The sequence below is a fragment of the Lissotriton helveticus genome, chromosome 1_1 (genome assembly GCF_964261635.1).
Source record: "Lissotriton helveticus chromosome 1_1, aLisHel1.1, whole genome shotgun sequence".
Classification (NCBI taxonomy): Eukaryota; Metazoa; Chordata; class Amphibia; order Caudata; family Salamandridae; genus Lissotriton; species Lissotriton helveticus.
In genome coordinates, this window is record NC_136057.1 from 31,635,231 (window position 1) to 31,642,014 (window position 6,784).

At 46.0% G+C, this 6,784-nt stretch overlaps 1 protein-coding gene across 1 annotated transcript in view; it reads right to left on the reverse strand.

The window, feature by feature from the left end:
• MRPL16 (mitochondrial ribosomal protein L16) overlaps nt 1–5,462 on the reverse strand; it is a 46,979-nt gene extending 41,517 nt beyond the window's left edge. Inside the window, exon 1 of the mRNA XM_078677312.1 lies at nt 4,380–5,462. The gene's annotated coding sequence lies outside the window, so the exon portion shown is untranslated. The remainder of the gene's footprint in view (nt 1–4,379) is intronic.
• Between the last annotated feature and the right edge of the window lie 1,322 nt (nt 5,463–6,784).

Genomic DNA, 6,784 nt, shown 5'->3' on the forward strand with positions numbered 1-6,784 from the left:
TCAGATTTCAGATCACTTTGCAGCATGGGAACATCAATCATACAAAGAGTAGACAATGCCCAACTGAGCAGCGACGATCCCTGCTTCCTGGTAGTCTTCGACCTCTCAGCGTCCTTCGACTTTGCTGATCATCTCACCTCCATTTATAGCCTGATGTCTCAAATGGGATACTGTGGCAATGTCCTCCAATGATTCTTCTCCTACTTGTCTAACCAATATTGGATCATCCAGAGGGGCCCGAAAGATCCCAAAAGCTGTGTACCACCTGCGGAATACCTGCTCCATCGGTCAATTCTTCATCCTCAATCTCTACATGGAGCCCCTTAGCACACTACTTACTGACAGTATCATCAAAATTCAACCTAATACGGGCATGACACACAACACAATATAAAAATTCCCCTGCTCTCGACTTTACAATGACTTAAGCACTCTCTCCTCCTCATTCAGAAATGCATGTCCAATGCCCCCTGAAGCTCAACCCCATCAGGAACCTATTCCTCCCACATACCAACAACATTAAACAACAGCTAGACCACACCTGGCTCAATGATATCAAGCTGCATGATTCATTCCTCAAATAGCAATCAGTGGCAAGTCATTTCAATTCACCTTTGACACCAGCCTCTGTCGCAAAGAGCCCGCCATTAAGAAGAGGAAGTCTGAATGGTACCAGCTCTCCCTCTTCAAAAAAGATAACCTGTTCCTCTCTACAAGCCACTTTAGAGTTGTAGTCCAAACCCTCGTACTCTTGCATCCAGATGGAGGTGAAGTCCTGCTCCAGAGCCAACAATACACCACACTGGTCTCTCTGAGAGGCGTGCTAGACAACACAGCATACGTCACCAAGGGCCTGACGTTCTATCACATCACCCGTACCCTGATGGGGCTTCACTGATGCCCCTTGCTGGCCACTACCATCTTCAGTACGAGCTGCAGCATCTGCAAGTCCATCGTGAATGATACCCCTGCCTACCCTGATAACCCTCTCCCTTCCCCTCAGTAAACAATTGTGACTTGTAAATATGGCCTTTGGTCCAGTACTGGAATGCGTCACACCTGGATAGGTATGTTTTATATAAACACCTCCACACGTACACATCTGAATACATATGTAAGCCCCACACCCTTCCCCTCTAGCCCTTTCATCTCAGCAGACTCTGGTACCCTGTTCCTGTGTGCCCAGCGTTGCCCAGCTAGAGGTATGTGCATTAGGTAACTGACACCAGAACTGCACAAGGTACTGTAGGGAAAGGTCAGGCAAAAAGTGCTTGTTATGCAATGTCTATTCTCCCCTTGTGCCCAAGGATCATCAAAAAGTATAAGTGTCTTTTCTTATAGGACACTGCGCACTCACCCACCCAGATGTGGGGTACTTCATTATAGGGCCCCCTGCTTACATGTGTCAGTGGTCTCATCGTTGATGAAGTACTTTGAACAATGGTGTGTGTAAGAAGACACTACCCCCTATGCTTATACTGTACTTGTAAGGTAAGTGACCACCGTCAACTAACCTAGACTTCAATATCTGAGTTTACTCCTCTCCCTTGACATTCAAGGATAGTTGGGGACCGGACGGGTTAACCACCTTATTTTTCATGCTGTATTTTTTATCCCTGGTTTGCTTCCTTACTGCCTGCCTACTCTGTAATGCAATTTCCGTTTTTTTTTTACAGTGTGTTTATAAAGCGCTCTGATACCTACGGGTCAAGTTAGCGCTATATAAAACTTTTAAAGTAAAATAAATAAAAAATTGAGGCATGTAAAAGCTACATTACTTAAAGATTTGCCAATTTCTTTATTGAGGCCCCCTCATGGTAAGATTAAAAACACTATACAGAGTAATGCTAATTCACCCTGTAGATTAAGTCGACACGAGTCACCCCTAAAGACAGGCTCAAAAAGGTATTTCATCATGAGCATAAAATCTGTCTATAGACTATCAGCCAGATTCATGAAAGCAAAATCGGCTCGCAAAGGGCCAGGTTCTGAGAATCTGGCCCTTTGCGAGCGCTATTTTTGCATTTGGGATTCATCATCCCAAATGCAAAAATCGCAATTTCAGAAATCGCTAAATTGCGAATAATTGCTTTTAAGTAATCTCAATTTGAGATTCCTTAAATGCAATTCATGAACCATTTTAAAATTGCGATTTCGCAATCTGGGGCCGCTATTTACCGTGAAGTCTAACTACGTGGTAAATAGCGAAAACTTAGAAAGTTGTATGTTACACACACTCATGTCCTTTGGACATGTGTGTGCGCAACACCAGTGTACATTGCCATTTCAGGGGTGCAACAGGGTGTCCTTTGGACACCCTGGCACCCTTGAAATCGCTTCCTTATTTGCGAATCGCTAATTGCTAATCGCAAATAAGGAATGAATGGGAAAGCCATTCCTTATTTGCGATTAGCAATTAGCGAATCGCAAATAAGGAAGCAGTAGAATTCGCTACAAATATTGCGATTTCTACATGAATCCCGTTTTGCGAGTCTTTAATAGCGATTCCTTAAAAATCGCTATTAAGGACTCGCAAAACATGACAATGATGAATCTGGCGGTCAGTATTTTACCTGACAGTGAATTTGTGGCATGCTTGTGATATATAAATAAATATACAAAATCAACTCAAGTGTAGTAAAGTGGATGAGTATTCTTCTGAGTTAGAAGTACCTATGTTGACAGATAATTGACATATGAAACATGGCTATGGAATGGGAGAGCGTTAATACAAATTACAGTGAATGTCACTCCAAACCATGCTATGGTGGTGACTGGAAGCCAAATATTGTGCAAAAAATTCAGATTAGATCTACATATAAAGGGACAGTAACCCCCTTCTTACTTTTAATATACACCACCCAACACAGCCCACAATGTGAGGGGCACCTGTTTTGTGTGGCTTACCCAATCCAATCAGAGACCCCTTTCTATTTGATGTGAGGGACGGGAGACCTGGAAACTATATTAGGTCTATAGAGTGAAGAAAAGCTGCAAATGTAATTAGAAGAGTAGTTCCAAAGGGGTTTTGTAAAAGTGCAGATTTCAAAGGGGGTCTGTGGAAATGCAGATTTCCAAGGGGTTTTGTAGGAGCGCAGATTTCAAAGGGGTTTTGTAGAAGTGCAGATTTTAAAGTAGGTCTGTAGAAGTGCAGATTTCAAAGGGGGTCTGTGGAAATGCAGATTTCAAAGGGGGTCTGTTGAAGTGCAGATTTCAAAGGGGTTTTGCAGGAGTGCAGATTTCAAAGGGGGTCTGTAGAAGTGCAGATTTCAAAGGGGTTTTGTAGGAGCGTAGATTTTAAGGGGGTCTGTGGAAATGCAGATTTCAAAGGGGGTCTGTAGAAGTGCAGATTTCAAAGGGGTTTTGTAGAAGTGCAGATTTTAAAGTGGGTCTGTAGAAGTGCAGATTTCAAAGGGGGTCTGTGGAAATGCAGATTTCAAAGGGGGTCTGTTGAAGTGCAGATTTCAAAGGGGTTTTGCAGGAGTGCAGATTTCAAAGGGGGTCTGTAGAAGTGCAGATTTCAAAGGGGTTTTGTAGGAGCGTAGATTTTAAGGGGGTCTGTGGAAATGCAGATTTCAAAGGGGGTCTGTAGAAGTGCAGATTTCAAAGGGGTTTTGTAGGAGCGTAGATTTTAAGGGGGTCTGTGGAAATGCAGATTTTAAAGGGGGTCTGTAGAAGTGCAGATTTCAAAGGGGTTTTGTAGAAGTGCAGATTTTAAAGTGGGTCTGTAGAAGTGCAGATTTCAAAGGGGGTCTGTGGAAATGCAGATTTCAAAGGGGGTCCTTAGAAGTGCAGATTTCAGGGGGGGTCTGTAGAAGTGCAGATTTGGAAGTGGGTCTGTAGAAGTGCAGATTTCAAAGGGGGTCTGTAGAAGTGCAGATTTCAAAGGGGTTTTGTAGGAGCGTAGATTTTAAGGGGGTCTGTGGAAATGCAGATTTTAAAGGGGGTCTGTAGAAGTGCAGATTTCAAAGGGGTTTTGTAGAAGTGCAGATTTTAAAGTGGGTCTGTAGAAGTGCAGATTTCAAAGGGGGTCTGTGGAAATGCAGATTTCAAAGGGGGTCTGTTGAAGTGCAGATTTCAAAGGGGTTTTGCAGGAGTGCAGATTTCAAAGGGGGTCTGTAGAAGTGCAGATTTCAAAGGGGTTTTGTAGGAGCGTAGATTTTAAGGGGGTCTGTGGAAATGCAGATTTCAAAGGGGGTCTGTAGAAGTGCAGATTTCAAAGGGGTTTTGTAGGAGTGTAGATTTCAAAGGGATCCTAGGGATCCCAATTTTGGGCTTTATCCCTCTTAAGTACCCACCAGTCTAGGAAATCTACTACCTAAAAGTAACTGGATTGCCAAGCAACTGGATTGGAAAAAGTAACTGGTTCTGACGCTTACCTGCTTGATGGAGTCGGGAGCCTGCGAAGACCTGTGATCTCCCCTCATCCTTGCCGGACTGCTCCTGGACGCTTTTGGATCGATTCTTCCTGGGCGCTCGCCTGCAGACACCCCCATCACCTCGCCGGGACTGGGAGGCTGGTGCTCGGGGACGGAGGACTGCTCGGCGGGTCGGTGCGGAGGGTCGGAGCTGGCTGGAGCCTGTGGAGCTGCTGGGGGACTCGCACAAGCCTGGACGACCGCGGCTAGAGCCTGCCCCGCTTCACTGGGCTGCCGCGTTTCCCCTCGGGACCTGGGACGGAGATCCGGACCTTCGGGCGCTGCGCGGATCAGAGGCGCAGTTGTAGGGCTGCAAAGGGAGCATCGGGAGCAAGCACCGTGAGACACCCGGGGTGAGCCTCCCTGAGACGCCTGGCCTCAGGCGCTGCACGGATCAGAGGCGCGGTTGCAGGGCTGCAAGGGGAGCATCGGGAGCAAGCACCGTGAGTCACCCGGTGTGAGCCACCATTGAGACGCCTGGCGGTGCGGGACCCCCGTGCTCTCCTGGCACAGCAGACACTGGTTGCCAGACCGGGGAGGCTGGGCGTGCCCCCCCACCCCCCCCCATGATCTTGCTTGTGGTTAGGGGGTGCCCTCGAGGGCATGCTGGCAGCCGGGGAGCCTGTACCCAAGGACAGGAAGGATTAAGAGCCCATATCACCATCAGTTTATCTACAACATAAGCAAGCTACAGCAAGAAGCAGAACAGACCTCAACTTGCCACTAACAGCAGCTGTGCACACTTATGGCCGGATCATCGACAACTGCAACACTCTGCTGGCGAACTCATCATGCTTTGTGAGCAGTATATTCATAAGGTATTTATTTCCCCTTCACTCCACTCGCTGGCCCTCATTCTTAAACCACGTCCTTTTTAAACCACATCCATTGTTCAAAATGGCTGGGGCCATAAAACTGTAGCTATAAATCCCCCCTGGTACTGCTGCTGCCCACGAGGCTCCTTAACTTAACTCCTCCACACAAGCCCTCCAGGAATAGAGATAAGACTCTCGCTCAGCAAGCTAGGGGCGGGGATTGCTCAAACAGAAAAGGGAATGCATCTCCCCTGTTCCCTAAGTAATAACAACAGACAGAGGACTAATGTCTCTATCTCCCCTCTCTGATCGGCCATATTAGAATGGCTCTTCGGCGACCATCTTGGACTAGTCATTTTTTGCACCATATGTACTAAGAACTGGACTCCTTAGGCTATCTCTAATCGTATTTTGCACTTTCTCCGTAACTGGTACTCATGTCACCTCTCCTTCACCTGTGATGCAACGATCGCTACCTCATATCTAGCTAGGATCTGGGCTTGCTCAAACGGATCCTGGAACTTCTCTTCCTTGCTCTCAAGCAATAACAACAAAAAAGGACTAGCGTCTCCAGACCCCTTATCTGGCGGCCATTTTAGACTGACCTCTCTCTCTACTCAGCGGCCATCATGGACTAGTCATTGCCTTTTACTGCAGTTTCTATTTTTATTTTATTTTATTTTATTATTACTGGCTTCCTACATTGTATGCATTGCTATCACATTGCTATCGTATATTCTAGTGTCATATTTGTTATTGCTGCAATTTGTATGCACATATATTGGATTCAGTAACTCATTAGTAGTTTAGCCCTATTTTAGCCTGTATTTTATATGCGGCAAGCTGCACCTATCTCACCTTTATCCCCATCATTCACTGTCCGCTACCGCATTTATTTGTTGGTTTTTCGATGTAAGCTACGTCACGATATTGCACTGATTAATATTACCTCATTCACTTCTCTCTGTCATGTAAGCTGCACCCAGCCACTTTCTACGCCTAGACTACACTGCTGTTACCTCGTACATTCTAATATGTAACTTGGCTTCCACCTAATCGGTCCTAGCTCTCATAGTTGGTTACACGGTGTAAGCTGACTGCTACCTCGTATATAGGATACATTTGGTAAGCTGCACCTACGCACTGTTTGTTCGGGGATCACACTGACTTCTACCTCTTATACTTTTGATCACTCACTAGTGTCTTCCTTGGCCCTGTAACTAGCGGCTGACAGTTTGTATTATCGTCCTATTTCCTACACCTAACACCACAGCCTCTCTAAAATGGAGCTCAACGGCAAGCACACTTTTAGAATTAACTACCCCTCCACTCCTCTCACCAAAAATGCCACTAAACGTTTTAAACACAACTTCTTGAGGTCGCACCCTGAAACACCCTTTGCCGACACTTACTTCTCACCGGGCAATGGAGCCCTGAATACTGATATCATCTTCCACACCTCACGCAGAGCCCAATGGAGAAAAACTTTCCTATCCCTACTCACAGTCTCCACCACCAGGAAAACAACTCATGGCCTAATTCTCACCATCA